This window comes from Rana temporaria, chromosome 4 (assembly GCF_905171775.1).
Source record: "Rana temporaria chromosome 4, aRanTem1.1, whole genome shotgun sequence".
NCBI classification, from domain to species: Eukaryota; Metazoa; Chordata; class Amphibia; order Anura; family Ranidae; genus Rana; species Rana temporaria.
In genome coordinates, this window is record NC_053492.1 from 451,728,771 (window position 1) to 451,739,734 (window position 10,964).

Here is a 10,964-nt window from a genome sequence, read left to right on the forward strand (position 1 = left end):
CTAAATGTCCTCATCAACTGCCTCTAAATAAAACAATTCCATATTATATTAAACATTGCTTGCAGATAATAAAACGCATTACATTGATTTCATTGTGCCTGAGTGTTAAACTGACCATTTTCATTTACACAGACTCTTCATATTGAATGCCCATTTTTACCTTTCTAGTACATTTTATATGGTCAGACAAGGCAGCAAAATACATTTAAAAGTAGAATTTATTACCTATCTTGCTCACTTATGCTTATACAAGTGCTGGGAAATATTAAGTGTGCCTAATGGGAAACACTCGTGTTTGGCTTGTTTCCATTGGAGACCAGTAAACATGGCCCTATATGGAATGCTGCGTCGTTATGTGCTGAGAGGTGTTAGTAGAGCATTCCATAGACACAGCTCTGAGCATGATCCCCTGCCTTGTTAGAAGGTAAAGGTGTGCTTTAAAGAGGACCTTTCGTATACTGATCATGATCTTTAGTACTTCTGTATACATTCGCCTGCAGGTCGTTCAGAATACGGCCGCGCGACTTGTGACTGGGAAAAAAACGTGGGAATCAATCTCACCCTCACTGAGAAGCCTTCACTGGCTGCCAGTGAAAGACAGAATCACCTTCAAAGCACTCTGTCTAACGCATAAATGTATTTGGGGAAATGCCCCCGAATATCTATGCGAAAAAATAAAAGCCTACAACCCCAATCGCGCTCTGCGATCCTACAACCAAAATTTACTCCGAATACCCAAAGTCAGATACAAGTCCAAAGGAGAAAGAAGATTCGCTGTCCAAGGCCCTCGACTTTGGAACACTTTACCAACCTCCATTCGGTTGGAGGAGAACCACTTGGCCTTTAGGAGAAAGATCAAAACCCATCTCTTTTGAGCTCAAAGGAGAAGTGGTCAAACAAGCGCCCAGAGGCGATTCAGTTCGCATGTGCAGCGCTATATACGTTTTTTCACTCACTCACTCACTCACTTCTGTGACCTGTTTTCAGCAGGCTGAAGCCAGCTGTTGGCTGTCATAGAGCCGGTGCAGGATAGGGAAAGATCGTGACTATATGGTCAGGATCCACCCATCTGCCTGACCAGGCACCCGGCTCAGCCTCTCAGACAGCCACTGAGATCCTAAGCCGGCCCCTCCACAGCCCAGCTCTCGAGTGAGTGCAGGGCGGGGGGGGGGGGAGGAGAACAGAGAGCCGGCAGTCACCAGCTCTCTGCTCACTGCTCAATTGGCAGTGTTTGATCGCTCTGTTCTCAGTCTACACTGCAACCATGTGAATTTTTTATCACACAAATAGAGATTACTTTTGGTGGTATTTAATCACTGCTGGATTTTTTTTTTTTTTTAATAAATAAAAAAGGACCGAAAATTTTGAAAAAAAAATGTTTTTCTTAGTTTCTGTCAGTAAATTTTGTAAATAAGTAATCTTTTTTCCTTCACTGATGTGCTCTGATGAGGCTGCACTGATGGGCACTGATGGGGTGGCACTGATGAGGTGGCCCTGGTGGGCACCGATAGGTGGCACTGATGGGAATTGATGGGCAGCACTGGATGGCATCACTAATGGGGACCATTAGCACTGATCTTGTGCGAAACGTCGGCTGTTGCCCTGTTCCTGTTCTTATGATTTGGTGATGTATTTGCTGTTTATTTGAATAAAAGACAACCTGGACGGTTTTTTGGAGTGCGGCTATCCATCTTTCATCTACTTTTTATAATGGGGACTGATTGATGACACTTGTGGGCACTGATTGCTGGCACTGGTGGGCATTGATTGCTGCCACTGGTGGCGCTAAATTTTAATCAGTGCCCTGATTACATGTCTGGATGTCCCCCTGCGAGGAGATGCCGCTGATCGACTCTCCCCGCCACACACTCTGTCAGTGTTGAGACAAGGAACGGCGATTACCAGCATCTGTGTTTACATGTGACCGGCTGTGATTGGACACAGCCGATCACATGGTTAAAGAGCTGCGGCCGTGACTCTTTACAGTTATAGTGGTCATGCTGCGTCCTAGCAACATGGCACGGCCGCGATCGCAGCGATGCATGCCCCCTCGGTGGGAAGGCAGCAGGCGGTTAATGAAAGTCGCAGAATACAAATATTGCCATTTTAAAAGTATTTTCAATATTCCTGGGATTGGCTTTGCGTACACACTGATTTATTTTTCTAGGTTTAGATCATATTAATAAACAATAATTACATAAGGGCAGGGAGCCCCGTCTTTAAATGCTCCATAAATAAACGTACACAGGGCTCATACAAGTCCCGCTGAATGCGTCCTGTAAACACAGAGCTGATGCAAACAGAGATCACTAAACATTTGACTTTCCATACTCACAACTACCAGTTTTTCAGGAATATATGACATGGAAAATTACCCAAAATGCGTGTATATTCATAGTGGAAAATTTAACACATAACAGTCAATCATAAACATTATGTGAATATTGGAGCCTGGTGATATTCTACAGTAAACGCACCACCTCCTAAAAATATAGAACAAAGAAAGATGGAGTTTTGAGATACAGAAAAAAAAATCGTTTTTTTTTAAATTATATTACATAGGCAATAAAAAATGACTATAAAATATTCGGGCAAAAACAGCCCTGCGGTTACAATACAGAAGAATGGTTGCCTCTACATGTTTCACCACAATCGTGGCTTCGTCTGGAGCCTCTGTAGTACCTTTACATACAATATCACTATAGTCAAAAAAATCCCCCTAAAAAAAACATAATGGCCCAGATTCTCAAAGGACTTACGACGGCGTTGCGCCATGGACACCGTCGTAAGTCCGAATGAGAGCCGTCGCATCTATGCGTCTGATTCTTAGAATCAGTTACGCATACATTTGGCTAAGATACGAGCGGCGTAAGTCTCTTACACCGTCGTATCTTAGGGTGCATATTTACGCTGGCCGCTAGGTGGCGCTTCCGAAGACTTCCGTGTTGAATACGCTAATGAGCTAGATACGCCGATTCACGAATGTACGTGCGCCCAGCGTAGCAAGATACGTTGTTTACGTAAGACATACGCCGGCGTAAAGTTACCCCTCATAAAGCAGGGGTAAGTCATGTTAGGTATGGACGTCGGAATCATCGGAACATCGTTGTGTTTTACGTCGTTTGCGTAAGTCGTCCGTGAATGGGGCTGGATGCAAGTTACGTTCACGTCGACTAGGCATTGAGCGGAGGTAATTTAATTTGAAAATTCGACGTGATACTGAGCATGCGCCGTTCAAAAAAAGCATAATTTACGTGGGGTCATGATTAGTTTACATAAAACACGCCCCCCTGTTCCTCATTTTATTTAGGCGCACTTACGCTGGCAAAATTATGCTACGCCGCCATAACTTTAGACGCAAGTGCTTTGTGAATACAGCACTTGCCTCTCTAAGTTGCGGCGGCGTAGCGTAACTACGATACGCTACGCCCGCCTACATTTACGCCGCTGACTGTGAATCTTGCCCAATAAGTTTTACGAATATTAAACACATTTAAATATGGGGACCCTAAAAGATCCCCATATTTAAATGTGTTTAATAATTGTAAAACTTATTGAGGCAGATCCACAAAGCGAGTACAACGGCGTATCTACTGATACGCCAGCGTACTTTCAAATTTCCCGCGTCGTATCTTTGTTTTGAATCCTCAAAACAAGATACAACGGCATCTGGGTTAGATCCGACAGGCGTACGTCTTCGTACACCTTCGGATCTAAGATGCAATTCTTCGGCGTCCGCTGGGTGGCGTTCCCGTCGTTTTCCGCGTCGAGTATGCAAATTAGCTATTTCCGACGATCCACGAACGTATTCTTTTACGTCGTCTCTAGTCGGCTTTTTTCGGCATATAGTTAAAGCTGCTATTTGGTGGCGTACTCAATGTTAAGTATGGCTGTCGTTCCTGCGTATAATTTTAAATTTAGGGACGGCGCATGCGCAGTTCGTTCGGCGCGGGGACGCGCTTCATTTAAATGAAACACGCCCCCCTACTCGCCGATTTGAATTAGGCACCGTTACGCCACGAGAGATACACTACGCAGCCGTAACTTAGGGCGTGAATTCTTTCAGGATTCAAACCAAAAAAAGTAAGTTACGGCGGCGTAGCGTATCTCAGTTACGCTGCGCCGGGGCAGATCTTTGTGGATCTGCCCCATTATGTTTTTTTTTGGGGTATTTTTGATTTTAGTGATATTGTATGTAAAGGTACTACAGAGGCTCCAGACGAAGCCACGATTGTGGTGAAACATGTAGAGGCAACCATTCTTCTGTATTGTAACCACAGGGCTGTTTTTGCCCAAATATTTTATAGTAATTTTTTATTGTATATGTAATATAATAAAAAAATATTATATTTTTTGATAATTTGATGTTGATCAATTTTCTGTACCTCAAAACTCCATCTTTCTGCCCTTTGGGTATTCTTTGTTCTAGTGAATCATAAACATTGAACCCCCCCCCCCCCAACACACACACACTTTGGCCTTTTTACTGGATCTTAAGTACACTCCCTTGTATGATTTTTACCTATAGGTACAATAAATAGTTTCTGAATGTGCACCGTTTAGGACAGGGGTGCCCAACCTTTTGAAAAGAGAGAGGGCCACTTAAGCAACTTGGGCCACAATGAGTATGGCGGGCGGATGACAGGTCACGGCTATTCTATAGGCCCTCCGATTCGATCCGCCCAGATGGAGAGGGACAAATTCTCTTTGGTCTTTATTAGTGGATCGGATTGGAGGTAGGCGGGCGTAAGCGGACAAAAGTCTGTTTACATCTGCTGCTCTATAGAGGTGAATTGAGGGTCCGATTGGGTCGGGCCTGTCATGTGAAAAGGGCCTAAGACTGCTTTCACACTGATGTGCTGTGGTTTACGCACACCACGGTTTCAGCGTAGTGCACCTGGGTCTATCCTGTGGGTTAGCTGAACTTTGCCATAGACTCCGCCTGTGGCAAAAGCCGGCGCTGTACAGGAAGCATCAGCTTATGGGGCTCTTCTCCGCATCTGCTTTCTTCCTCTACCACCAGCTTCATTCACAACACTGATGCTGTGGTATGGCTGGTCGGCAACCTGCGATCTGGGCAGGAGGTCGCGGGCCACATCAGAGGGCTCCGCAGGCCACATGTGGCCCCCGGACCACTGGTTGGGCACCCCTGGTTTAGGAGATATTTACTTTAGATGCAGCCACTGACGTCACCGACTCACAGGCTCTAAAAGAACGACATACCCGCGCCATTCCTTCAGAGCGGTGCGATAAACAGTGTCTCCTGTGCACATGCACGAGAGTGACGACACCCCGCAAGGAACAAAGGGTGAAGATGGAAGCGCCTTCAGCGGTGACAGCGCGCCGCTGGAGGGCTTCGTTTTCAGGTAAGCCTGTCATAATATGCTAGTATGCAATACATACTAGCATATTATGACCTCGACTGCCCGGTGCCTTTTTTTTTCTTAATGCGGTTTACTACCGCTTTAAGGTGGGGTGATGGGACAGAATTTCCAATCATGTGACCACTGTGGCTGACACAGTGGTCACATGATTGGGAGCTCATCCTGCCGGATTCCAATACTAACATGACCTGTCAGGGAGTGGGCACCTGTAAGGCCCCGTACACACGGTCGAACATGTCCACTTAAACTGGTCCGCGGACCAGTTTCCGCGGACATGTCCGACCGTGTGTACGGCCTAGCGGACAGGTTTCCAGCGGACAAAAGTTTCTTAGCAAGCTAAGAAACTTGTCCGCTGGAAACATGTCCGTCGGACATGTCAGATGGTTAGTACACCTAATCGGACATGTCCGCTGGTTATGACGTGTAACCAGCGTCCCGAAAATCCCGCACATGCGTCGGATTGATTCGACGCATGCGTGGAAGCATTGCACTTCCGTGTTTGAGAACGTCGGTGTCTTCTACGTCACCGCGTTCTCTGTCCGCGGGGATTTTGCTCTGATGGTGTGTACACACATCAGACCAGGAGACATGTCCGATGAAAACGGTCCGCGGAAAAAATGCCCGAAAACGCTCCAGTGTGAAAGGGGTCTTAGAGGCGCCTCTCTTCTCTTTTATATTCTGTAAAAAAAAAAAAATTGATATACAAGTGCTTTGGATTACAAGCATGTTTCTGGAACGAATGATGCTCTCAATCCAAGGTTTTACTGTAATTGGTGCCTATTGCTGTTAGAAAATTTCACTAAAAGCAGGAAAATTCACTTATCTTGCAGCGTGCTAATGAAAAAATTTCCGGTATATTTGTGTGGATCCAATAAATCCTCCAGTGAAGCTTCCAGACTTAGTCATGATTCTGTACAGTATGTTATAGATCAGTGATGGCGAACCTCGGCACCCCAGAGGGTTTGGAACTACATTTCCCATGATGCTCGATTATACTGCAGTGTAGGTGAGCATCATGGGAAATGTAGTTCCAAAACATCTGGGAAGCCGAGGTTCGCCATCACTGTTATAGATCAGGGGTCTCCAAACTACGGCCCGCGGGCCACATCCGGCCCGCCAGGCCATTTATTCCGGCCCGCAGCGTGAATCCTTAGTTCCCCTGTTAGTTGTGGAACCTGCGCTGCATATTCGCCCCAGGCAATATGCAGCGCAGGTCCCGCAATCCCTCCCGGCGTCTCACTGTGTGTGTTGGCTGCTGGGACCACGGCATCCCAGCAGCCAATGAGGTGTTTAGGGCAGACCTGTTGCCGCCTCCCTGCTCCCGCCTCCCGCCTCGCTGTTAACCAGTAACGAGTGTGTAATACCAGCGGGGCGGGAGTCGGGAGATGCAGCAGGTCTGCAGTGCACAGCCAGTGATGGAGAGTGGAGACGCGCTGGACACATGCAAGGAGGGGGGCTGATACACTTGTGTGGGGGTGGGTTGAATGGCGCTGATGGGGCACAAACATCTGGGGGCTGATGACTCTGATGGGGACACACGTGGAGGGGGTTTTTCATACTGATGGGGACACAAATTTTGGGGGACTGATGACTCTGCTGGGGACACACGTGGAGGGGGGGTTGTAGACTGATGGGGGCACAAATGTTGGGGGGCTGATGACTCTGATGGGGACACAAATGTGGGGGGGGTGATGACTCTGATGGGGACATACATGTGGGGGGGGGGCTGATGACTGATGGGACATAAATATGGGGGGGGGGGGGGTGATGACTCAGATGGGGACATAAATGTGGGGGGGGGGGGGTGATGACTCTGATGGGGACACAAATATCTGTGGGGTTTGATGGGGACACAAATGTGGGGGTGCTGGTGGCTCTTATGGGGACACAAACATGTGAGGAGGGGGGCTGATGGCTCTAATGGTGACACAAATATGCAGGCGGGGGTGGGCTGTGATGGGGACACAAATGTGCAGGGAGACTCGGATAAATGATGGGGGGGCTCTAATGGGGACACCAATTTTTGGGGATACTGATGGGGAAACAGATGAATGCGGAGACTGATGGGGACACAGATGAATGGGGACACAGATGGATGGGGACACAGATGGATGGGGACACAGATGATGGGGACACAGATGATGGGGACACAGATGAATGGGGACACAGATGATGGGGACACAGATGATGGGGACACAGATGATGGGGACACAGATGAATGCGGAGACTGATGGGGACACAGATGAATGGGGACACAGATGAATGGGGACACAGATGAATGGGGACACAGATGAATGGGGACACAGATAAATGGGGACACAGATGAATGGGAAGACTGATGGGGACACAGATGAATGGGAAGACTGATGGGGACACAGATGAATGGGGAAACTGATGGGGACACAGGTGGATGGGGACACAGATGAATGGGGACACATATGAATGGGAAGACTGATGGGGACACAGATGAATGGGGACACAGATGAATGGGGACACAGATGATGGGGACACAGATGAATGCGGAGACTGATGGGGACACAGATGAATGGGGACACAGATGAATGGGGACACAGATGAATGGGAAGACTGATGGGGACACATATGAATGGGGACACATATGAATGGGGACACAGATGAATGGGGACACAGATGAATGGGGACACAGATAAATGGGGACACAGATGAATGGGAAGACTGATGGGGACACAGATGAATGGGAAGACTGATGGGGACACAGATGAATGGGGACACAGGTGGATGGGGACACAGATGAATGGGAAGACTGATGGGGACACAGATGTATGGGGACACAGATGAATGGAAAGACTGATGGGGACACAGATGAATGGGGACACAGGTGGATGGGGAAACTGATGGGGACACAGGTGGATGGGGACACAGATGAATGGGGACACAGATGGATGGGGAAACTGATGGATGGGGACACAGATGGATGGGGAAAATGATGGGGACACAGATGAATGGGGAGACTGATGGGGACACAGATGAATGGGAGACTGATGGGGACACAGATGAATGGGGAGACTGATGGATGGGGAGACTGATGGGGACACAGATGAATGGGGAGACTGATGGGGACACAGATGATGGTGACACAGTTGGATGGGGAGACTGATGGGGACACAGATGAATGGGGAGACTGATGGGGACACAGATGAATGGGGAGACTGATGGGGACACAGATGAATGGGGACACAGATGATGGGGACACAGATGGATGGGGACACAGATGGATGGGGACACAGATGATGGGGACACAGATGAATGGGGACACAGATGAATGGGGACACAGATGATGGGGACACAGATGATGGGGACACAGATGATGGGGACACAGATGATGGGGACACAGATGAATGCGGAGACTGATGGGGACACAGATGAATGGGGACACAGATGAATGGGGACACAGATGATGGGGACACAGATGATGGGGACACAGATGATGGGGACACAGATGATGGGGACACAGATGAATGCGGAGACTGATGGGGACACAGATGAATGGGGACACAGATGAATGGGGACACAGATGAATGGGGACACAGATAAATGGGGACACAGATGAATGGGAAGACTGATGGGGACACAGATGAATGGGAAGACTGATGGGGACACAGATGAATGGGGAAACTGATGGGGACACAGGTGGATGGGGACACAGATGAATGGGGACACAGATGAATGGGAAGACTGATGGGGACACAGATGAATGGGGACACAGATGAATGGGGACACAGATGATGGGGACACAGATGAATGCGGAGACTGATGGGGACACAGATGAATGGGGACACAGATGAATGGGGACACAGATGAATGGGAAGACTGATGGGGACACATATGAATGGGGACACAGATAAATGGGGACACAGATAAATGGGGACACAGATGAATGGGAAGACTGATGGGGACACAGATGAATGGGAAGACTGATGGGGACACAGATGAATGGGGAAACTGATGGGGACACAGGTGGATGGGGACACAGATGAATGGGGACACAGATGAATGGGAAGACTGATGGGGACACAGATGTATGGGGACACAGATGAATGGAAAGACTGATGGGGACACAGATGAATGGGGACACAGGTGGATGGGGAAACTGATGGGGACACAGGTGGATGGGGACACAGATGAATGGGGACACAGATGGATGGGGACACAGATGGATGGGGACACAGATGGATGGGGAAAATGATGGGGACACAGATGAATGGGGAGACTGATGGGGACACAGATGAATGGGAGACTGATGGGGACACAGATGAATGGGGAGACTGATGGATGGGGAGACTGATGGGGACACAGATGAATGGGGAGACTGATGGGGACACAGATGATGGTGACACAGTTGGATGGGGAGACTGATGGGGACACAGATGAATGGGGAGACTGATGGGGACACAGATGAATGGGGAGACTGATGGGGACACAGATGATGGTGACACAGTTGGATGGGGAGACTGATGGGGACACAGATGAATGGGGAGACTGATGGGGACACAGATGATGGTGACACAGTTGGATGGGGAGACTGATGGGGACACAGATGAATGGGGACACAGATGGGGACACTGATGGGGACACAGATGATGGTGACACAGTTGGGTGGGGAGACTGATGGGGACACAGATGAATGGGGAGACTGATGGGGACACAGATGATGGTGACACAGTTGGATGGGGAGACTGATGGGGACACAGATGATGGTGACACAGTTGGATGGGGAGACTGATGGGGACACAGATGAATGGGGACACAGATGGGGACACTGATGGGGACACAGATGATGGTGACACAGTTGGGTGGGGAGACTGATGGGGACACAGATGAATGGGGAGACTGATGGGGACACAGATGATGGTGACACAGTTGGATGGGGAGACTGATGGGGACACAGATGAATGGGGACACAGATGAGGACACAGATGAATGGAGAGACTGATGGGGACACAGATGGATGGGGACACAGATGATGGTGACACAGATGAATGGAGAGACTGATGGTGACACAGATGATGGTGACACGGATGTAAAGCCTCATGCACGCTGGAAGTTTAGCCCCGCTGCATGATGCTCCAGCGTTTAGGTGCCAGCAAAGAATAGAGGAGCACCATTCAATCTTGCTGTCAGCAGTAAGTCAAATTCTATTCTATTCTTCTTCTACTGTGGATTTATTTATAAATTTTTTTTTTTTTTCCGGCCCGCGAATATGTGTAAAATATAGAATGTGGCCCTCGAAGTAAAAAGTTTGGAGACCCCTGTTATAGATCAATAAACAAAAAATATATTTTTTTGTTTAAATAAGGAATTGTAACTGAGAAAACATTTTTATTGCATTGTTTGGTATGTGTGAATGTTTCAGCTGATTACAGGTATATTTTACTTTTTCTATTTCATTTTGTAAAAGGAATTTTCTGAGTCAATCAGTGCTGATGAGGATAATAAACGGCTAATTTATAATTTATTAAAGTCTATTAAATCAAGATGTTTTTATGCCGTGTAGGTTGAGACTTCTCATAAAACATATTAAGGGCCCATTTACACTGTTTT